The sequence below is a fragment of the Oncorhynchus tshawytscha genome, linkage group LG12 (assembly GCF_018296145.1).
Source record: "Oncorhynchus tshawytscha isolate Ot180627B linkage group LG12, Otsh_v2.0, whole genome shotgun sequence".
In the NCBI taxonomy this organism is placed as follows: domain Eukaryota; kingdom Metazoa; phylum Chordata; class Actinopteri; order Salmoniformes; family Salmonidae; genus Oncorhynchus; species Oncorhynchus tshawytscha.
The window spans coordinates 42,175,037-42,200,423 of record NC_056440.1 but is presented as its reverse complement, the minus strand read 5'-3'; the positions used below and the strand labels follow the sequence as shown (position 1 = coordinate 42,200,423).

Here is a 25,387-nt window from a genome sequence, read left to right as displayed (position 1 = left end):
GGCACCATCCCCCCTGGCTGGATCTTCACCCTAGCCCGGCAGATGTGGGGAGCTGGGATGTAGCGCACCGGGCTAAGCACACGTACTGGGGACACCGTGCGTTCCACCGCATAACACGGTGCCTGACCAGTACAACGCCCGCCACGGTTAGCACGGCTAGGAGCACTGTAGCGATGAGCTGGCACAGGATGTGCAGGGTTAGGGAGGTGCACAGGACACCTGGTGTGTGAGGCTGGCACAGTCTTAACCAGACGGTTAGCACGCACCTCAGGAAGAGTGCCGTGCATACTGCGCCAAACCGACAGCTCTCTCTCTTCACTATCCTCCAATTTTATCAACAACTCCTTGAATGTCTCATAATTTACCCTCCATTCACTCTCCTCCAATTTGTCCAATAACTCCTCCACATTCTCAGACACACACCTCAACTTCGTCGACTGTTCTGATTCCATCCTTGGCTCCTCACGGTAAACAGGGGGAGTTGGCTCAGGTCTGACTCTGCCACACTCTCCCTGTGCCTCCCACCAAGAAATGTTTGGGGCTGTCTCTCGGGCTTCCATCCACGCCGCCGTGCTGCCTCCTCATACCAGCGCCTCTCCGCCTTCGCTGCCTCCAGCTCTTCTTTGGGGCGGCGATAATCTCCTGGCTGTGCCCAGGGTCCTTTCCCGTCTAGGATCTCCTCCCAAGTCAATTTCTCCAAATAGTGCTGCCTCTCCTGCTGCTGCTGCTGCTGCTGCTGCCTCTCCTGCTGCTGCCTCTTACCATGCCGCTTGGTCCTTTTGTGGTGGGTGGTTCTGTAACGTTTTTCTTCCGTTGAAGTAGAGGAGGACCAAAATGCAGTGTGGTTAACATGTTTAATCAAGACCATACACAAGAACACCACAAAATACAAAACAACTAATGTGAAAACCGAAACAGTCCTATCTGGTGCAATGACACAAAGACAGAAGACAACCACCCACAAAGTACCCACAGAATATGCCTGCCTAAATATGGTTCCCAATCAGAGACAATGATAGACAATGATAGACAGCTGCCTCTAATTGCGAATCAATCTAGGCAACCATAGACATACAAACTACCTAGAAAGGAAACAGCCCCATAAACATACAAAAACCCCTAGACCAGACAAAACACATAAATCCCCCATGTCACACCCTGACCTAACCAAAATAATAAAGAAAACAAAGATAACTAAGGCCAGGGCGTGACAAGAGTGCTGTTTAGGCAAATGTAGACCTTCATTGCAAAACAGTGTGTTTTAATCAGTTTTATGGTGACCTTAATATATTTAGTATAATTGTATCTAAAACTTGAATGTTTTACTATTTACATTTTTAGGAAATTCACTGAGTAGACCTTCTTACGGCTAGGCGCCAGCGGCACACCTGTTGACAACTTCCGGTGAAATTCTAGAGCACGCAATTCAAATAAGTAATCAGAAAAGGTATGGATATGAAACATTTAGGTACATACAAGTGTCTGATATCGGTTAACAAAAGCTTGAATTATTTTTTTATGTAACTGCATTGTCCAATTTACAATAAGCTTTACAGCGAAATCATGCCATGCGATTGTTTGAGGACAGCGCACCACATCAAAATATTTTTCAACCAGCACAGGTTTCATAAATTCACAAATTGCGATTAAATACTCACTTACTTTTTGAAATTTTTCTCTGATTTGCAATCCGAAGGGTCCCAGCTACAACATGTAGTGTCGTTTTGTTAGAGAAAATCCTTCTTTAGATCCCAAAAAGTCAGTTTATTTGGTGCCATCGATTTGAGTAATCCACTCGTTCAACATGCAGAGAAAGGAATCCAAAAAGCTACCGCTAAACTTTGTTAAAACAAGTCAAAATACATTTATTTTTAATCCTCAGGTACCCTAAAATGTAATTAAACTATACTCTTTCATACGGAAAGAAGTATGTTCATTAGGAAAGCGATATTAGCAGGTGCGCGCACAGACTGTTTTCCAACTCTGTGTTCCTGTATCAAAACTCTGAATTCTTGTTCATTTTGGAAGAAACAAGCATGAAACCTTGAACTAACACTGTTAACATCTAGTGGAAGCCATAGGAATTGAAATCTGGGAACTGGATTTAACTTTTTCCCTATACCTTCTAATGGACATTTGCTACCAACAACGACGAGACGGCCTACAGGGAGGTGAGGGCCATCGGAGTGTGGTGTCAGGAAAATAACCTCACACTCAACGTCAACAAAACTAAGGAGATGATTGTGGACTTCAGGAAACAGCAGAGGGAACACCCCCACATCCACATCAATGGAACAGTAGTGGAGAGGGTAGCAAGTTTTAAGCTCCTCGGCATACACATCACAGACAAACTGAATTGGTCCACTCACACAGACAGCATCGTGAGGAAGGCGCAGCAGCGCCTCTTCAACCTCAGGAGGCTGAAGAAATTCGGCTTGTCACCAAAAGCACTCACAAACTTCTACAGATGCACAATCAAGAGCATCCTGGCGGGCTGTATCACCGCCTGGTATGGCAACTGCACCGCCCTCAACCGTAAGGCTCTCCAGAGGGTAGTGAGGTCTGCACAACGCATCACCGGGGGCAAACTACCTGCCCTCCAGGACACCTACACCACCCGATGCTACAGGAAGGCCATAAAGATCATCAAGGACATCAACCACCCGAGCCACTGCCTGTTCACCCCGCTGTCATCCAGAAGGCGAGGTCAGTACAGGTGCATCAAAGCTGGGACCGAGAGACTGAAAAACAGCTTCTATCTCAAGGCCATCAGACTGTTAAACAGCCACCACTAACATTGAGTGGCTGCTGCCAACACACTGTCAATGACACTGACTCAACTCCAGCCACTTTAATAATGGGAATTGATGGGAAATGATGTAAATATATCACTAGCCACTTTAAACAATGCTACCTTATATAATGTTACTTACCCTACATTATTCATCTCATATGCATACGTAGATACTGTACTCTATATCATCGACTGCATCCTTATGTAATACATGTATCACTAGCCACTTTAACTATGCCACTTGGTTTACATACTCATCTCATATGTATATACTGTACTCGATATCATCTACTGTATCTTGCCTATGCTGCTCTGTACCATCACTCATTCATATATCCTTATGTACATATTCTTTATCCCCTTACACTGTGTATAAGACAGTAGTTCTTTGGAATTGTTAGTTAGATTACTTGTTCGTTATTACTGCATTGTCGGAACTAGAAGCACAAGCATTTCGCTACACTCGCATTAACATCTGCTAACCATGTGTATGTGACAAATCAAATTTGATTTGATTTGATTTGGAAGAGCATGGGCTCTCAAAAAGTCTGGTTGGTTTTTCTTTGGCTTTCTCCTACCATAACTATTGTGTTATAGTCTCCAACATTGTTTTAACATTTCTACAAACTTCAAAGTGTCTTCTTTGCAATGGTACCAAGACTATGCATATCTGGGCCTGAGTGACAGGCAGTTTACTTTGGGCACGTCAGTCGGGCAGAAATTCTGAAAAAAGGACCCTAGCCATAACAAGGTAGGTCTTCCCTTCTGAGGAGTCTCAACTGGATAGTCAACTCCAAAATAGTCAATTCCTCAACTTCTTGACTACCAAGAGTCTGAGTCAACTCCAAAAATCCTGGAGTCGTTTAATGAAAAATAGGTAGTGAGGCTGACATAGCCTACTGATTAGCCTTGAATATGATGGTTAGTAGAGATTGTCAGACGGCTCCAAAGGCATTGCTAATTAATTACCCAGTTTAATAGGGTGCGTGCACACACTCTGACATTGCAGCTGTAGTAAACATTTGCTCATTTTGGTCTGTTTTTTTCATTTGACAGGGTCATAGGTTGGTTGTTCTTTACTCAGATCACCACCTCCATACTTATAACTTTGGTGGACTATAAACCTTAAATGGTAAATAAAATAATAATAATAATAACACAATATCAGTGATAACAGAACATGCAGCCAAAATCAACAGTCCCCATTTATAAGATTGAAACAATATAGCCATTGGTTTGTTGTGTAAACATTTCTCTGTTCAACTTTTTTTTAAATGATTTATAGGGCTATGTTTTACCACCATCTTGTGGAGAAAGACATAGGGGTGCAATGTCAGTATCAATAGAGCAATATGGAACTTGAAGATAGAGGTCTCCATCAAAAGATAGGAGGACCTTGAACAATGACATAGAGAATTGGTCACTTACCTGAGTAGTATTGATAAATCTGGTAGAAAGACTATAATGGTTGAATTTAGACAGTGAATGGGTGTGTCCATAACATCAACTTACTCCCTTCATTGAATACGTGGGCATTGGCTAGTGGCCTTTACACCATATTTCTTTCAAATCAGTGAAGGAAGTGAACAAGTGCACACTTTGGGAGGAAGGAGTGATAAGTATGTAATATAATTGTAACATAGCCCTTGTCAATGACCACAGGAAGTGACATTAGATTGGAGGAGCAGTTAGTCACAGTGTTTCACCTCACATCATCTATGCTCCTTCCAAACACAATTATCTTCAGGTTCAAAAGAAGACATCTCAGAATCATCATAGAAATGTCTCTAAGCTCTGTGGTCATTCTTTATTCACTTTATTTAAGTACTGTACTGTATATCTTTTCTTCTTTCAATGCACCCTAGTCGTGGGGCAACTGGAAATGATTGGCAGAAAATAGTGTCTCTGTCTGAATTTAAGTCTATAATTGATGCATAGTATGTGGACACGTGTAATTGCTTTTAAGTTTTGCTAATATATTTTTGTCTTAGTATGTTGTTGTTGTCAATTGTCATTGCAGTGTCAGTGGCAGATACAATGGATTAGGACAGAGGGACAGGCTGTCTCCTTCAGCTGCAAAGACAATGATCAGTGTACAACGTATGTCTACTGGTACCAGAAGAAGGAGGGAGAACATTTTACCTTGATTCTTGAGCTGCAGAAGAATCAAGCTGTGAATTAATGAAGACGAAAGTGTTTTGCACCACAGGAAGTGACATTGTCAGAGGAACTGTTTGAGACGACACACTCCGGCTGGTTTTTCACCTCTCATCTTCATAATCAACTATATGATCCAAACCATACTTCAGTAAAGATCTGTTGAATCAGTCTCATGTTCAGTGTTATATATAACGTGTAGCTTTTCAATTCCCCAAATCTTAATATTCACTGAACATGGACTGTGGTATAATAATATTCTCTATTTTTCTGGGTAAGTGGTTCATCAAACCTGTATCCATATATTTGAATATAATAACTTTACTGTGAATTTTTTTGTGATCCACTTCTGTTTTACAGTGGCTGCTTCAGGACAGCGGCTGCAACAGGACCAGATATCAAAGACTATGAGAGAGAAACAGACTGTTTCCTTCAGCTGCAAAATTATTGGTTCGTGTTGGGGTAACCAGGTCAACTGGTACCAGAAGAGAGAGGGTGAACACTTTACTTGGATTCTATACTTTGATTTTGATGACAATTCTATCAGTCGTGATTCTACTCATTCTCAGAGAGCAGATTTCACTGTTGGGAGGGAGTCTGACACCAGTGAGCTGAAGATCCAGTCAGTTAAAGTGTCCCATTCTGCCACCTATTACTGTGCCTGCTGGGTCTCGGGAATCCACAGTGAGAACTGATCCACACAGCCTGTACAAAAACTCTGTGGTTTAAATCAAGCTTTGTATTCATGAAAAGGTTTCTATAGCACAGTAAGTGACATAATAAGAGGTGAGAGTGTAGTGTCTTCTTCAAATCCAAAGTGAATTGCAATTATAAAAGGAATTATAAATAAATAAACAAGATGTCTTGCCAATGAGCAAACAGTGTCTAAATGTCATCTTCTTGATGTGTCCTGTATATGTACATTGTGTGCAGAGGTTGGACAGAGGTTTGTTTGCTTTTTAGGTATATATGGGTATAACGGTCTGAATAACTTATTTACATATATATTCAGACCGTTTGCTCAAAATTGAGCTCAGGTGCATCAAGGTTTCCATTTATCATCCTCGAGATGTTTGTACAACTTGATTGGAGTCCACCTGTGCTAAATTCAATTGATTGGACATGATATGGAAAGGCACACCCCTGTCAACATAAGACCCCACAGTTGACAGTGCATGTCAGAGCAAAAAACTAACCCATGAGGTCGGAGGAATTGTCCATTGAGCCCTGAGACAGGATTGTGTTGAGGCACAGATCTGAGGAAGGGTACCAAAAATTGTCTGCAGCATTGAATGTCCCCAAGAACACAGTGGCCTTCATCATTCTATCGTGACATTATTTACATGCATGCAGAAGCCTCTGTTTTGAAACCATTGGATTCAGTTTCTCATTCAGCAATACGTTTTATTACTGGGGAAAGTTTTAGAACTCATCATTGTATTCTTTACAAACATGTGGGATGGACCTCTCTGTCTTTAGGAAGAGAGCTGCACAACCTTTTAATGATTTACAATGCCGTTTTGCAACCCTTTGGTCTCCACATAATTGAGAAAGTCTGCTTTTAGTTTTTCAAAATGCAGAATTCCTTGCAATTAGATATTCTGGTGCCTTTCAGGCAAATAAAATGATTTATTGGAGACTTTTACATTACAGAATGCCATTGCTTTTCTTAAATATATTAAATGTTTATTGTGTTTTATTGCAGTGTTTTGTAGGGCTGTTTTGTTTTATGTATTCGGTTTAATTTGAAAAGGTATATACGGCTCTCATGTAAAATAGTTTTACCTCAGTGTGACTTAAAAAAAGGTTAAATTGGAAGAAAAAAAAAGAAAAAAAACATGAGGTGATGGTGGCGGAAGAATGGCACGACAATGGGCATCAGGATCTTGTCACGGTATCTTTGTGCATTCAAATTGCCATCGATAAAATGCAATTATGTTGGTTGTCCGTAGCTTATGCCTGCCCATAACATAACCTCACCGCCACCATTGGGAACTCTGTTCACAACGTTGACATTAGCAAACAGTTCGCCCACAGGACACCATACACTCTGTTTGCCATCTGCCCGGAACAGTTGAAACTGGGATTCATCCGTGAAGAGCACACTTCTCTAGCCTACCAGTGCTCATAGAAGGTCAGCATTTGCCCACTGAAGTCAGTTTCAACACCGAACTGCCAAATGCAGGCTGCCTCAACTTGTTTTGTGCCACAAAACAACACATTTTAGAGTGGCCTTTTATTGTTCCAAGCACAAGGTGCAACTGTGTAATGATCATGCAGTTTAATCAGCTTCTTCAAATCAAATCAAATGTTATTAGTCAGGAATACAACACGTGTAGACCTTACAGTGAAATGCTTACTTACGAGCCCCTAACCAACAATGCAGTTTAAAAATAAAAGTAACAAGTAATTAAAGAGTAGCAGTAAAATAACAATAGCGAGACTATGTACAGAGGGGTATCAGTACAGAGTTAATGTGAGGGTGCACCGGTTAGTTGAGGTACATGTAGGTGGAGTTATTAAAGTGACAATGTATAGATGATAACAGAGAGCAGCAGCGGTGTAAAAGAGGGGGGGATCTAGACTTGGCCCTCCAGTACCGCTTACCGTTAACAGTCTATGACTAGTGTGGCTGGAGTCTTTGACAATTTTTAGGGCCTTCCTCTGGCACCACCTGGTATAGAGGTCCTGGATGGCAGGAGGCTTGGCCACAGTGATGTTCAGGGCCATATGCAGTACCCTCTGTAGCGCCTTGCGGTCGGAGGCCGAGCAGTTGACATACCAGGCAGTGATGCAACCAGTCAGAATGCTCTCGATGGTGCAGCTGTAAAACCTTCTGAGGATCTGGGGAACCATGCCATATCTTTTCAGTCTCCTGAGGGGGAAATAGGTTTTGTCACGCCCTCTTCACAACTGTCTTGGTGTTCGTGGACCATGTTAGTTTGATGGTGATGTGGACACCAAGGAAATTGAAGCTCTTAAAACCTCTTAGGGATAGTGAGACGCTAGCGTCTCAAGTGGCCAATAGCCTCGGGAAATGCATAGCGCCAAATTCAAATAAAACGTGATAAAACTCAACCTTTCATTAAATCACACATGCAGGGTACTCAATTAAAGCTACACTCGTTGTGAATCCAGCCAACATGTCAGATTTTAAAAATGCTTTTCAGCGAAAGCATGAGAAGCTATTATCTGATAGCATGCACCCCCCTGAACCACCTGAACGAGTTGTAAACAAAAGAATTAGCGTAGCCGGCGCTACAACAAACGTTGAAATAAAATATAAAACATGCATTACCTTTGACGAGCTTCTTTGTTGCCACTCCAATATGTCCCATAAACATCACAATTAGTCCTTTTTTTCGATTAATTCCGTCCATGTATACCCAAAATGTCCATTTATAAAGCAGGTTTGATCCGGGAAAAAAGAGCTTTCCAAAACACAACGTCACTACAAAACATTTCAAAAGTTGCCTATAAACTTTGCCAAAATATTTCAAACTACTTTTGTAATACAACTTTAGGTATTTTTAAACGTTAATAATCGGTCAAATTGTAGACGGGGCAAACTGTATTTGATAGAGAAAGTAAACAAAACATGCTCCTTTTTCCCTCTTGCGTAACTATCAACAGTGTAACGTTGTTCCAGGAAGTGCCTCTTCTTCGTTTCACCAATGATTAACTTCAACCTAATTCCAAAGACTGGTGACATCCTGTGGAAGTCGTAGGAACTGTAAAATGGGCGCTAATCTAATTTCCCTTAGCAAAGACATCTGAGGGAGCTGTCAGAAGAAAACAAATGTTTGAACCGTTTTTCCTTGGGGTTTTGCCTGCTACATAAGTTCTGTTATAGTCATAGACATGATCGAACCAGTTTTAGAAACTTCAGAGTGTTTTCTATCCACACCTACTAATCATATGCATATAATATATTCCTGGCATGAGCAGCAGGAAGTTGAAATTGTGCACGCTATTTATCCAAAAGTGGAAATGCTGCCCCCTATCTCTAAAAGGAGCTCTTAACCTGCTCCACTACAGCCCTGTCGATGAGAATGGGGGTCCTGCTTGGTCCTCTTTTTCCTGTAGTCCACAATCTTCTCCTTTATCTTGATCCCGTTGAGGGAGAGGTTGTTGTCCTGGCACCACACGGCCAGGCCTCTGATCTCCTCCCTATAGGCTGCCTCGTCGTTGTCGGTGATCAGGCCTACCACTGCCATCAGACAGGGAGAGCTGATGCTCTCATGCACGTTTTAGTGTTACTTGCCTCAAAGCGAGCATAGAAGTTATTTAGTTTGTCTGGTAGGCTCGTGTCATTGCGCAGCTCTTGGCTGTGCTTCCCTTTGTAGTCTGTAATAGTTTGCAAACCCTACCACATCTGACAAGTGTCAGAGCCGGTGTAGTACGGTTCGATCTTAGTCCTGTATTGACGCTTTGCCTGTTTAATAGTTTGTTGGAGGGCATAGCGGGATTTCTTATAAGCTACCGGTTTAGAGAACCGTTCCTTGAAAGCGGCAGCTCTACCTTTTAGCTCAGTGCGAATGTTGCCTGTAATCCATGGCTTCTGGTTGGAGAATGTAAGTACAGTCACTGTGGGGACGACGTCCTCGATGCACTTATTGATAAAGCCAGTGACTGATGTGATGTACCCCTGAATGTCATCAGAAGAATCCCGGAACATCTTCCAATCTGTGCTAGCAAAACATTCCTGTAGTTAATTATCTGCTTCATCTGACCACTTTTTTATAGACCGATTCACTGGTGCTTCTTGCTTTTTTGCTTGTAAGCAGGAATCAGGAGGATAGAATTATGGTCAGATTTGCCAAATAGAGGGCAAGGGAGTACTTTGTACGTGTATCTGTGTATGGAGTAAAGGTGGTCTAGAGTTGTTTTTCCCTCTGGTTGCATATTTATCATGCTGATAGAAATTAGGTAAAACTTATTTAAGTTTCCCTGCATTAAAGTCCTCGGCCACTAGGAGCGCCGCCTCTGGATGAGAGTTTTCCTCAAATCAAATCAAATTTTATTTGTCACATACACATGGTTAGCAGATGTTAATGTGAGTGTAGCGAAATGCTTGTGCTTCTAGTTCCGACAATGCAGTAATAACCAACAAGTAATCTAACTAACAATTCCAAAACTACTGTCTTATACACACAAGTGTAAGGGGATAAAGAATATGTACATAAAGATATATGAATGGGTGATGGTACAGAGCGGCATAGGCAAGATACAGTAGATGGTATCGAGTACAGTATATACATATGAGATGAGTATGTAAACAAAGTGGCATAGTTAAAGTGGCTAGTGATACATGTATTACATAAAGATGCAGTAGATGATATAGAGTACAGTATATACGTATACATATGAGATGAATAATGTAGGGTATGTAAACATTATATTAGGTAGCATTGTTTAAAGTGGCTAGTGATATATTTTACATCAATTCCCATCAATTCCCATTATTAAAGTGGCTGGAGTTGAGTCAGTATGTTGGCAGCAGCCACTCAATGTTAGTGGTGGCTGTTTAACAGTCTGATGGCCTTGAGATAGAAGCTGTTTTTCAGTCTCTCGGTCCCAGCTTTGATGCACCTGTACTGACCTCGCCTTCTGGATGATAGCGGGGTGAACAGGTAGTGGCTCGGGTGGTTGTTGTCCTTGATGATCTTTATGGCCTTCCTGTAACATCGGGTGGTGTAGGTGTCCTGGAGGGCAGGTAGTTTGCCCCCGGTGATGTGTTGTGCAGACCTCACTACCCTCTGGAGAGCCTTACGGTTGTGGGCGGAGCAGTTGCCGTACCAGGCGGTGATACAGCCCGCCAGGATGCTCTCGATTGTGCATCTGTAGAAGTTTGTGAGTGCTTTTGGTGACAAGCCGAATTTCTTTCCTCCTGAGGTTGAAGAGGCGCTGCTGCGCCTTCTTCACGATGCTGTCTGTGTGGGTGGACCAATTCAGTTTGTCTGTGATGTGTATGCCGAGGAACTTAAAACTTGCTACCCTCTCCACTACTGTTCCATCGATGTGGATAGGGGGGTGTTCCCTCTTCTGTTTCCTGAAGTCCACAATCATCTCCTTAGTTTTGTTGACGTTGAGTGTGAGGTTATTTCCCTGACACCACACTCCGAGGGCCCACACCTCCTCCCTGTAGGCCGTCTCGTCGTTGTTGGTAATCAAGCCTACCACTGTTGTGTCGTCCGCAAACTTGATGATTGAGTTGGAGGCGTTCGTGGCCACGCAGTCGTGGGTAAACAGGGAGTACAGGAGAGGGCTCAGAATGCACCCTTGTGGGGCCCCAGTGTTGAGGATCAGCGGGGTGGAGATGTTGTTGCCTACCCTCACCACCTGGGGGCGGCCCGTCAGGAAGTCCAGTACCCAGTTGCACAGGGCGGGGTCGATACCCAGGGTCTCGAGCTTGATGACGAGCTTGGAGGGTACTATGGTGTTAAATGCCGAGCTGTAGTCGATGAACAGCATTCTCACATAGGTATTCCTCTTGTCCAGATGGGATGAGAGTTTTCCTGTTTGCTTATGGCGGTATACAGCTCATTGAGTGCGGTTCTAGTGTCAGCATTGGTCTGTGGTGGTATGTAGAAAACTGCAAAAAATACAGATGAAATCTCTCTTGGTAGATAGTGTGGTCTTCAGTTTATCATGAGATACTCTACCTCAGGCAAGTAAAACCTCGAGACTTCACTCATGATGCCAAACATACCTTCGTAAAACTGACCATCCTACTGATCCTCGACTTCGGCGATGTCATCTATTAACTAGCCTCCAACACTCTATTCAACAAATTGGATGCAGTTTATCACATTGCCATCTGTTTTGTCACCAAAGCCCCACCACTGTGACCTGTATGCTCTCGTTGGCTGGCCATCACTTCACACTCGTCGCAAAACCTACTGGCTCCAGATCATCTACAAGTCTCTGCAAGGTAAAGCCCTGCCTTATCTCAGCTCACTGGTCACCGTAGCAGCACCCACCAGTAGCACACGCTCAATGAGGTATATTTCACTGGTCATCCCCAATGCCAATTCCTCTTTGGTCGCTCTGGACTGGGTACTGTACCCAGTGTCTGCACCTGTGTATGTTGTTTTTGTATAGTTTGTTAAGTGTTCTTCATTAAGAAGTATGTATTCATCTAACGCTGCACCTTGCTCTCCTCCGTACAACAAACGTGACAATTAGGATATACTTGCTTTCAGTTCATCCCATTTATTTTCCAGCGATTGTGCGTTGGCTAATAATACAGATGGCAAAGGCAGATTAGCCACTTGTCACCTGATCCTCACAAGGCACCCTGATCTCCTGTGAAATCTGTCTCAATACATATCTGTAGAACTGAATAATCAGGAAAGGCTGGGGTTCTTACAGATTCAAGAAGTCTGTGAAGTTCAGAATGAGACTGATATGAGGTAATGATGAATAAATCAGGAGATGGTAACTTCTTAAGGTATAGGGGGCAGCATTTTCACTTTTGGATAAATAACGTGCCCAATTTCAACTTCCTGCTACTCCTGCCAAGAATATAAGATATGCATATTAGTAGATTTGGATAGAAAACACTGAAGTTTCTAAAAATGTTTGAATCATGTCTGTGAGTATAACAGAACTTATGCAGCAGGCAAAACCCAGAGGATTTTTTTTTTTAGGTCTCTGTCTGTTCAGTGAGTTCTCATTGGCAAACGATACTTCTTAGGAACTTGTTTTCAGTTCCTACCGCTTCCACTGGATGTCACCAGTCTTTGGCATTTAGTTGAGGTTATTCATTTCTGCAATGAAGAAGTACGTCCATCTAGGAACTGCGTAACACTGTTGAGAGTTGGAAAAGACTTGAAAAGTAGCTTGGTTTGTTGTCTTCCTGTATTGAACACAGTTAGACCCGTCTTCAATTTGATCGATTATTAACGTTTAAAAAAACCTAAAGTTGTATTACAAAAGTAGTTTGAAATATTTTTGCAAAGTTTACAGGCAACTGTTGAAATATTTTGTAGTGACGTTGCGCAATTTGGAAGCAGTTTTTTTCTGAATCAAACGCATCAAATAAATGGACATTTTGGATATATATGGACGGAATTAATCGAACAAAAGCACCAATTGTGATGTTTATGGGACATATTGGAGTACCAACAAAAGAAGCTCGTCAAAGTTAAGGCTTGTTTTATATTTTATTTCTGCGTTTTGTGTAGCACCTGCAGGGTTGAAATATGCTACCCTCTTTTGTTTACTTTTGTGCTATCATCAGATAATAGATTATGCTTTCCCCGAAAAGCCTTTTTAAAATCTGACATGTTGGCTGGATTCTCAACGAGTGTAGCTTTAATTGTGTATCTTACATGTGTGATTTAATGAAAGTTTGATTTGATATCATTTTTTAAAATTTGCCACGCTGTATTTTCCCTGGCTTTTGGCCAAGTGGGACGCAAGCGTCCCCTATATCATAAGAGGTTTTTAATCAACTTCTTCCGTGGTGCCCCATATTCCTAAGGAGTTAATTGTTACATGATTAATTTAATTGAGTAACAATTAAACGTAGTTAGTTGATTCGATAAATAACAGTCATCACATTAATGCAAGTCACGTCACAACAGTATTACCTAAGTGAGTGTCAGAGATAGTCAGAATTTGAATGTCATGTTACAAGCAAGTTATTGACTTCATTAACCTTTTTTCTTCGGCTACGTACTGTATGTTAGTAAGAATTGTTAGCACTTTTCTTGGTTGCTTGATTGTTTTTAATCCTTTACTGGGAAGCTTATCAGAAGTAGACTTGCTCGTGTTCTTTATATTGAAGCTGATTGTGAGCTGCACACAGTGCACTTCTTACTAGGGCACACCGCAGCAGTGCTAACAGTGGAACTCTGGTTATTAGGCACATGATTACTGCATGCAATAGCTGTAGGATCAACATAGGTATTCAGGGCAGTTAAGGGGACATCAATTAAGTTACTTACATGTCTGCCAACGCCCATGAGAAAATGTACATTTGATGCAGCATTATGACGACCCAGCATCACAATGCTGCATCAAATGTTGTAACGCTCCGGGTGTCGTGGGTGTGGAGTCAGACGCAGGAAACAGAGAGTCCGATGCTGTGCTATTTTAATGTCCAAAAAAATGCAACACAGGGTGCTCACAACCAAAATATACGACCAGGAACAAACACGCTCCTCTACATACAAAACAGAAGGTCACAATAATCAATCCCGCACAAAGAACCAGGCGGGCCGGCTGACTAATAAAGCCTCACTAATTATACCCAACTCAAAACAGGTGTACTCAATAAACACATAAGGAGGGGGAGGAAAGAATCAGTGGCAGCTAGTAGGCCGGCAACGACAACCGCCGAGCGCCACCTGAATGGGAAGGGGAGCCACCGTCGGTCGGAGTCGTGACAAATGTACATTTTCCTATGGGCGTTGGCAGACACAATATAAGTAACTTAGTTTCAGACATAAGGAGGTGGATGGCTGCAAATTTTCTACGTTTTGCTTTTCTACTCAGACAAAACAGAGATGCTTGTTCTAGGTCCCAAGAAATAAAGAGATCTTCTGTTGAATCTGACAATTAATCTTGATGGTTGTACAGTTGTCTCAAATAAAACTGTGAAGGACCTCGGCGTTACTCTGGACCCTGATCTCTCTTTTGACGAACATATCAAGACTGTTTCAAGGACAGCTTTTTTCCATCTACGTAACATTGCAAAAATCAGAAACTTTCTGTCCAACAATGACGCAGAAAAATGTATCCATGCTTCTGTTACTTCTAGGTTAAACAACTGCAATGCTCTACTTTCCGGCTACCCGAATAAAGCAGTAAATAAACTTCAGCTGGTGCTAAATACGGCTGCTAGAATCCTGACTAGAACCAAAAAATTTGATCATATTAACTCCAGTGCCTCCCTACACTGGCTTCCTGTTAAGGCAAGAGCTGATTTCAATGATTTTACTGCTAACCTACAAAGTATTACAAGGGCTTGCTCCTACCTACCTTTCCAATTTGGTCCTGCCGTACATACCTACACGGTCTCCTAATAACTAGACGCAGGCCTCCTAATTGTTCCTAGAATTTATAAACAAACAGCTGGAGGCAGGGCTTTCTCCTATAGAGCTCAATTTTTATGAAATGGTCTGCATACCCATGTGAGAGACAGACTCGGTCTCAACCTTTAAGGCTTTACTGAAGACTCATCTCTTCAGTACGTCATATGATTGAGTGTAGTCTGGCCCAGGAGTGTGAAGGTGAACGGAAAGGCTCTGGAGCAACGAACCGCCCTTGCTGTCTCTGCCTGGCCAGTTCCACTCTCTCCACTGCAATTCTCTGCCTCTAACCCTATTACAGGGGCTGAGACACTGGCTTACTGGTGCTCTTCCATGCCGTCACTAGGAGGGGTGCGTCACTTGAGTGGGTTGAGTCACTGACGTGATCTTCCTGTCTGGGTTTGGCGCCCCCCTTAGGTTGTGCCTTGGCGGAGATCTTTGTGGGCTATACTCGGCCTTGTCTCAGGATGGTAAGTTGATGGTTGAAGGTATCCCTCTAGTGGTGTGGGGACTGTGCTTTGGCAAAGTGGGTGGGGTTATATCCTGCCTGTTTGGCCCTGTCCGGGGGTCTCATCGGATGGGGCCACAGTGTCTCCTGACCCCTCCTGTCTCAGCCTCCAGTATTTATGCTGCAGTAGTTTGTGTCGGGGGTAGGGTCAGTCTGGAGTACTTCTCCTGTCTTATCCGGTGTCCTGCGTGAATTTAATTATGCTCTCTCTAATTATCTTTCTCTCTCGGAGGACCTGAGCCCTAGGACCATGCCTCTGGACTACCTGACATGATGACTCCTTGCTGTCCCCAGTCCACCTGGCTGTGCTACTGCTCCAGTTTCAACTGCTCTGCCTTATTATTATTGGACCATGCTGGTCATTTATGAACATTTGAACATCTTGGCCATGTTCTGTTATAATCTCCACCCGGCACAGCCAGAAGAGGACTGGCCACCACACATAGCCTGGTTCCTCTCTAGGTTTCTTCCTAGGTTTTGGCCCTTCTAGGGAGTTTTTACACAGTTCCTGCAGCGTTGATAACATTCGATATCAACCTCCATTTCAGACTTCCGAGCCAGCTAGGCTAGCTGGGATTCCGCGTCTCACCCTTTTACATGAAATCTGGCAGGATCCCGGGACAGATAGTAGCATTCACAGCAACTGAGCCCAACTGAGCCGCGGGATCCAAAATCAAAAAGTATATAAAATCAAACTTTACAAGGAAATACTTTCACAACTTCACAAAAACAATAAACCGAGGTCTCTCTTTCAGCAACAGACGTCGCGCTCAGATGACGTGAGTATGACCAGGAGTTGGTGTGTGTGTGTGTGCATACATTTGTTAACCTTGGAATTTATTAAGGGAGAAGAACATGTGACATTCTGTTACGTGGTCAACCTTTGCAGAGGCGTCATGCCCATAGAAGGTACAGGGGCACGTGCCCCCTTAGATTATATCAATAAAAAAAATATTTAAAAAGCTCAAGAGTTATGCTTAGATCTGCAAAACAATTGACATATTATTATTATTATTAAGCATAATGATTATGGTTTTAGATTGCAGGAAAAAGCTGTACTCACCTACTTTCTGTCACCTCAGGTATTTGGGGTGCATGAGGCCCCTGAACCTTTGTACAATTAACACAAGCCCTGCCAAACACAGTGCAGACTACTTTTTGACAAGGGAATTTTCACTGTGTATGTACTTGTATTTGGATCTGGTACGAAACTTTTTGTGACAGGTAAGATATTCATTCCTCTAATTTTCAGCAGATAAACAAAGCAGTAGTCATTAGAAATTAATAATTAATCTATATGTCTAATCAGTTTCAAAAATAATTGAGAAAACATCCTGCAGCATTGCTCCACAAATATTTATTGTTCAACTTTATTTTTGTTCAACATTATTCATGTTCAACTTATGTTCGAAAATAAAAACAATTATTATGAATATAAAAGCCTGTTATTAGCCTGTAGAATTGATCATTCTGATTTTCAAGGAAGCCATATGAACAATTTACAGTATATTGCATGTCCTTACTCTTAGAGATATACACCCTCAGTTAAATTTGTGATAGAAATGTAAAGTAATTTCATATGGGGTAAGAATATTGAACTCTTTACTGAACTAGTAATCTTATGATTTAAATGATTTTGAAAGTTTAATTTACATTATATAGAAATAAGATATTCCAGAAAGGATATTTCTTATGAAAAAAAAATCTAGTTCATTTATTTATGTATGTAATCAATTGTTTACTTGAATATAGACAGTAAAGCTGGATATAAAACAAATGCTGGGGGACATCATGATTCAACAGACTACCTCTGAAGTCTGACAACTTGTGTGTGATGTCCCTTTATTAAAGAAGACTGTAAATGTTATTGTTTCTCTTGAAAATCAGACAACAATAGTGTACAAAAACCCAAAGTGACGGTCTACCCAGCATCCAAACCTGAGCCAAATATGAAAACCACCCTGCTATGTCTGGCTAGAGACATATTTCCAGACTTGGTCAAGATTTCATGGAAGATGGTGGATGAAAATGGCCAAACAGTAGAGGTACCCAAAGCAGAGAGGGAAGAGATGTAGCAGAGGGAGGAAGGACGGACGACAAGTATGATCATCATTGATAAAGACAAGACATACAGGAACAAATACAGCTGTTCTGTGGAGCATGAAGGGGGCCCTCAATATGTTGACATTCCAGAAGGTAAAGACAATCATTGAACTTGTTTTACATTAGTATGTATTATTAATGTAATATGTATTAATGTACATGTTTATATGAGTAGGCAGTCATGTAATCTGAAAATGGAATATTACCTTTTCAAAGTAAAAAAGAAAGTCCTAGCCTACATAAAAATTGGACCAACACTTGGTAATTGCACAGGAATGTTGTCTAGTTAGTTTCGCAAGTTTCAACAAATCTTGTTTTTTTTGTGTAACTATTAGTCTATCCCTGACAGTAGCCTACACAATGCTCTGAAAAAAGTATTATTTAATGTGACCTTTTTACATCACGTTCTCAGAGGAACCAACTGAAGCTTCTCCAACCACCATGTCTGCACCAACCACTTTGCACGTTACCTATGGTAAGATTTATGTTATTTACTTCATGCATGGTTGGGGATAAATTGGGAAAAAAACGAAATATTAAAATATTTCTTTATTTTGCATTTTTTATGGAATCATGTGTGCATCCGTCTAAAAATGGCACATCACCATTTCAAAGTAAAAAAGAAAGTACATAACAATTGGACTCACACTTGTTGATTGCATAGGAATATTGTGCATCTAGTTGGTTTTGCAACTAAACAAATAACCTTTTATTTGCATAGGCTAACTATTATCCCCAAAGAAAACGGCATAACTTGCCATAACTGTAGCAACAGAGATATGGCATGGCTGGAACTTTGAATTATCTGACAGTAGATAATGCTCTTTTTTTTCTTTAATATTTTCTTTTTCCATCTCATTCTCAGATGAACCAACTGAAGCTCCTCAAACCACCATGGCTTCACCAACCAGTCTGCAGGTTACCAACGGTAAATATTTAAGTGTATTTCACGCAGTCTAATCAAATAATTAAAAGGTGGAAAAAATATATAAATTAACAGTTTTGTGAGACCGAATTCATGATAAACGCTGCATATGTAGGCTTAATTGTAAATAGCCGACAAAGTGCAATCAGAACGATTCAATCCTTTGGCAGGTTCAAATCAAATTGTATTTGTCACATGCGCCGAATACAACAGGTGTAGTAGACCTTACAGTGAAATTCTTACTTACAAGCCCTTAACCATCAATGCAGTTTTAAAAAGATAAGAAATAAAAGTAACAAATAATTAAAGAGCAGCAGTAAAATCACAATAGCAAGGCTATGTACAGGGGGTACCGAGACAGAGTCAATGTGCGGGGGCACCGGTTAGTTGAGGTAATTGAAGAAATAGGCATAGTGGCCTTTAAAGGCAATGTTCTGGTGTTTGTACAGATCCCATCCATGTTAAACGTTGCATTTGTTGGCTTGTTCGGAAATGGCTTAAAATGGCTTGTGTACTGTTTACACAACCAATTTATTTATTTCACTTTATTTCCTCTGTGTAAGTTTTGAGAAGGTTGTAGATATATTCCAATGAAGTTAGATCTATAATTTTTGAAAAAAATAAGTACAAGTGGGAAAGCCTTAAGATCTTTTTTGGGATAGGGGGCAGCATTTTCACTTTTGGATGAAATGTGTGCCCAGAGTAAACGGCCTCCTACTCAGTCCTAGATGCTAATATATGCATGTATTATTAGTACTATTTGATAGAAAACACTGAAGTTTCTAAAACTGTTTGAATGATGTCTGTGAGTATAACAGAACTCATATGACAGACAAAAACCTGAGAGGAAATCCAAACAGGAAGTGAGAAGTCCATTTTCAAAACACTGCCTATTGAAATCCCTGTTAGTCATGGACGTGCATGCACTTACTTCCTAGGGCTTCCACTAGATGTCACCGTCTTTAGATCCTGGTTTTAGGATTCTACTATAAAGGAGGGGCTCATAGGAGCTCTTTGAGTGAGTGGTCAGACAGAGAGCATCGGTCTCATGACGCGCGCTCCCGAGAGAGTATGCTCACGTTCCAATGCTTTTCTTCGGGCAATGAAATTCTCCGGTTGGAACCTCAAATCAAATCTAATTTTATTTGTCACATACACATGGTTAGCAGATGTTAATGCGAGTGTAGCGAAATGCTTGTGCTTCTAGTTCCGACAATGCAGTAACCTTATTGATGTTTTATGTTAAAAACATCCTAAAGTTTGATTGCATACATAATTTGACTTGTTTCTACGACCTGTAACATAACTTTTTGAGTTTTTGTCATGGAGGAAGTGGTCACGCATCATGAAAATGGATTACTGGGCTGAACACACTAACAACAAGTGGCTAAATGATGGGCTTTATGGAACTTTATGGAACAAATCAGTCATTTATTGTCGAACTGGGATTCCAGGGAGTGCCTTCTGATGAAGATCATCAAAGGTAAGTGAATATTTGTGTTTTTTCTAGCTTCTGTTGACTCCAACATGGTGGATATTTCTCTGGCTGTTTTGGGCTCTGAGCGCCATTCTCAGATTATGCTTTTACCGTAAAGTTGTTTTGAAATCTGACACAGTAGTTGCATAGAGGATAAGTCTATCTTTAATTCTGTGAAAAACATTTGCATCTTTTATCAATGTTTATTATGAGTATTTCTGCAAAATCACCGGATGTTTTGGAATCAAAACATTACTGCACATAACGCGCCAATGTAAACTGAGATTTTTGGATATAAATATGCACATTATCGAACAAAACATACATGTATTGTGTAACATGGTGTCCTATGAATGTCATCTGATGAAGATCATCAAAGGTTATTGATTAATTTTATCTATATTTATGCTTTTTGTGACTCCTATCTTTGGCTGGAAAAATGGCTGTGTGTTTTTTTGACTCTGCTATGACCTAACATAATCATCATATGTTTGACTTTTGCTGTAAATCATTTTTGAAATTTGACACCATGGGTAGATTAACAAGAAGTTTATCTTTCATTTGCTGTATTGGACTTGTTAATGTGTGAAAGTTACATATTTTTGAATTTCGCGCAACGCCTGCCCTAGAAAGGAATAGACTTGTTTAGAGAGAACATTTCAAATAATTTTTGAGTAAAGTAATAAGATGTTGGATGAGTGTGTTGGGGGCAACTTCCTCCCCCCCAGGCCAGGTTCTCTTTTATGGTTATGAATGTGTATCTAGCTGTCATTTGGACAATGACTAGCCTAGTTAGTGCTAGTTTATGGTAACTTGCTAGCTAGCAACTTCACTAGCAGTAAATGCTAGCAGGCTAGCTAATTAGCATAAGCTGCTAGGAGTACTAGCTAGCACCATTCCTATCAGATCGTCTTGAGGTAAAATACATTTAAAAAAGATAACGTAACTTAATTTCAGTTGAAAATGTTTCCACTAGTGACTGATAGCTTTACAGTTAATGCACCTTTATTGCCTTTTCACTATTTTACAAAGCATTTTATTTCATATAGCTAGATGCCTATCTAAGTTTATAAGAGAGCTTTTCAAATGGCATCTCTTCCCCTGTTTTTAGTCACAGGTGGGGACTGGATTAGGTGTGAGCAGTGCAGGACGTGGGCTCACAATTTCACTGGGGATAGCTTTATTTGTGACCTACAGGTACAAATTACAAGCGTGCAATAGCAGAGCATCAGAGAGTTTCCACATCAATGTTATACTGACTTAATTAGAGTAGATAGAGTGTCTTTCACAAATTCAAAGTTAAATCCTATTCTAAAAGGAATTCTAAATACATAGGCGAGATGTCTCGCCAATGAGCAAACCGTGTCTAAACTGCTTCTTCCTGATGTGTCCTGTATAAATCATGTGCAGAGATTGGGCAGAGGTTTGTGTGCTATCTGGGTATATCGTGAATATAGGATGGCTAAGGGGTGTTCTTAGGCATGGCAGAGTTGAAACGCCCAGTGATAGGTTGGTCCTGGCTGACAATACTCATGGATCAGCAATATTAATTGTGTTTCAGGTACATTACACAGATGATAGGCAGAATCTACCGCAAATCCATAACAGAGTTGTAATTTCTTAGTTGACAAATAAATTAAATAAACACAAACCAACGGACTTTACACAAATTCACATTTATCCCACAACCTTTCCCACCCACAGGATCTTCTTACTTAGGTACTTATATTAAAGTGATGATTTTATAGTGTCAAGTGTTAATATTCTCAGATTATGTACCAAGCGGTCAAGAGCTTGCCAGTTCAAATTGAGCTACAGTATATTCAAGTTGAGCTACAGTATTCTCTTGGCTGCTGTTAGGACAGCAAGCCAAATCCTTGTCTGCCTCTGTTAGGTTCACCGAAGAGTCATCATTAAGAAGTAGCACATGAGCCTTCCCTGTGGCGCAGCAGTCTAAGGTACTGTATCGCAGACTCCCAATCAAAGCCAGATATGATGAAGCCTGGATTCAAACCAGGTACTGCAGTGACACCTCTTGCACTGAGATGCATAGTACACTTAGTACATTACTATTGTAAATTACCTCCGTTGTCATTGGGTTTCAACCCACCCTTCATTCTCAGAAGGGGGAAAGGAATATATGAATTCAAACATCCGTACAAACTGATTACACACAAGCAATAGCTTCGTTGAGACTGTCCATTTTGCCACAGGGTCACCATGATGGTAGGCCCTTAACCCTACCTTGGGAGCACCATTCACATAACGCCCGCCGTGAGCATGGCCTATGGACATGCTGCACCATTAACTCAATATGTTTACATCTGTGTTATGGATTATCATAGTCTTCAACAGACATGTAATCAGGCATAGGAAAAAAATCAGCTAAATAGGGTTGAGGGGTCTCCTTCAGTCTATCACTCAAATTCAAGACCCTCAACTTAGCACACACCAATAAAGTTAGAAAATACATTTGCAAATGGGATCAAATATAGACAGTTTTTACTAATTAACAGTATTAACTTTTTTTATCATTACATCCCCTGTTTTACACTGTCTTGAGTGGCATGTTAATGACAGATGGGTATCTCAATGTATTGTTAGCCTAAATAACTATACATTTAGCAGTGTGTAAACCTCCTCCATGAATCTGATACCCCAAAATAACAATTTTAGACAAGTCTAACTCAATAGCAGATGACCATTCAATCTCTGGAATTTCTCATGTTTCTTCATATAGCTTCACAGTTCAAAGTGGATTGCCCCACCACAACTCTCACCTGAACCCCACCACAACCCCTATTATGGCTTGTCCATTGTCCATGCTTACTTCACGTGGACTTCTGTTGCACTCCTGAGAGAAAAGGCAGTTGATAACTTTAACTGGATGCTGTACACTGGTTGCTGGGTCGGACTCAGGTCTCTTGGTAGAAGTGGTGCAGTACAGGGCCGTAGTGAACGCCATTTCTTCAGCCGGTGAGAGGGGGATTGGAGGTCCACACAGTTTGGTCAAATTATCCCTTTCAATGCATCTAGATACCATATCGTCCATAACCTTGAGAAAGGACAGATCAGAACAACAATTCAGTTCATATCTGATTCAGGAAATCCAGACAAATTATCTACTATATGACAAACTATTACTTTGGACAAATATTATTAATACAAACCTCTTTAAAAAATGTCAAAGAGAATAACAACACATTCTATTGAAACATTTTTTCCAAATTGGTTATACTCACCTTATCACACTGTCAACGTCATCGCAGAGTCATAGGATCAGGAAATTATCCCGATCATCCAGCAGACCCAATCTGGTGAGATGTATTGAAAACAAAACAGAACAAACAACACAAAAATACACTCCTTCATATATCAGTCATTACATCCCTACATATCACTCAAGGTGTATAAACTTCAATCCAAAAACCTCAAACACTGGTTATTCCCCCATTTTGACACATGACTCACCATAGTGACTAATGTGTAAAAAACATAAAACAAAACAACGTTGAATTGGAATCACTACCCATAATAACTCCATAAAGAAAAATATATATACCCATAACGTGATTCAAGGAATAGAAAAATAGACTAGAGACAGGACTATCCATCTCGTGGTCCGAATCACACATATAACTATTAAATATATACTTTTCTGTAATTATCAGTATTATAAATTACCTTCAAATCAGTATTACAAATTACCTTAACTTAATATGGCTGCAAGGGCAGTATTGCATAGCTTGGATGAAAAGGTGCCCATTGTAAACGGCCAGCTCCTCAGTCTCAGTTGCTAATATATACATATTATTATTAGTATTGGATAGAAAACACTCCAATGTTTCCAAAACTGTCAACATATTGTCTGTGACTATAACAGAACAAATATTGCAGGCGAAACCCTGAGGAAAATCAAAACAGGAAGTGGCTGTTATTTTGAAAACTCCATGTTCCATAGCCTCCCTTTGCTGGATTTAAAGGGATATGAACCAGATTCATTTTCCTATCACTTCCTCGAGGTGTCAACAGTCTTCAGACATAGTTTCAGGCTTTTATTTTGATAAATGAGCCAGAAAGATAACATTGTGTCAAGTGGTCACATGAGTTTTGCTCGCGTAACAGAGTTTGGACAGCTATTGTTTTTCCCTCTCCTACTGTGAAAGACATTTGCAGTTGATATATTATCGATTATATATTTTAAAAACAACCTGAGGATTGATTATAAAAAACGTTTGACATGTTTCTGTGGACATTATGGAAACTATTTGGAATTTTCGTCTGCGTTGTCGTGACCGCTCTTTCCTGTGGATTTCTGAACATAACGCGACAAACTAACAGAGGTATTTTGGATATAAAAATAATCTTTATGGAACAAAAGGAACATTTGGTGTGTAACTGGGAGTCTCGTGAGTGAAAACATCCGAAAATCAAAGGTAAACAATTAATTTGATTGCTTTTCTGATTTTCGTGACCAAGCTACTCAATGCTAAGTTTACATAATGTCTTGTCGTGCGTTCAATAAACTTACACAAATGTTTGGATTGCTTTCGCTGTAAAGCATAATTTCAAAATCTGACACGACAGGTGGATTAACAAAAGGCTAAACTGTGTTTTCCTATATTGCACTTGTGATTTCATGAATATAAATATTTTTAGTAATATTCATTGAATGTAGTGCTATGCTATTCAGCGGTTTGTTGATGACACTTATCCCGTTAACGGGATTGCAGCCATAACAAGTTAAATCATCAACCAACCATCTCTTGGCTTTCCAGTGAGGGCGATCAAACCACACTAGAAAGTGTTTCTTTCTGTATTAGATTCATTATTTAAAAACAGTCAAACATGTCATACATTTCATATTCCAGGTTACAGTTGCTTCAGTACATTCCTTACCAAAAGAATACACATGTTCAATTAAAACTCAGAAATTCTATTTGTGTACCCCTTTCAAGGTACCTTGGCTATAACTGGTGAAAACCCCACTGAAACTGAATAAAATAACCCCACACAATAAATCAGAAATGGTATTGAAACACTAACAAACATTCTTGATGTAGGTGTCACGGTCGTCATAAGGAGTAGACCAAAGCGCAGTGTGGTGTGTATCCATTATTTTATTGAATGACAAAAAACAAGAAGAACACTTAAACAAAACAACCAAGACGCTATGAAACCATGTGCAGACACAGGCAACTACACATAGACAATCACCCACTACCCACAATGACAAAACAGGCTACCTAAATATGGTTCCCAATCAGAGACAACGACTAACACCTGCCTCTGATTGAGAACCATATCAGACCAAACACAGAAACAGACAAACTAGACATCCAACATAGAATGAGCACTCAGATCACACCCTGACCAAACAAAA

The 25,387-nt window shown here is 40.6% G+C and overlaps 1 pseudogene; it reads left to right on the top strand.

Moving 5' to 3' along the window:
• Positions 1–16,395: 16,395 nt before the first annotated feature.
• LOC112264146 lies at positions 16,396–22,788 on the top strand (annotated as a pseudogene).
• Positions 22,789–25,387: the final 2,599 nt, after the last annotated feature.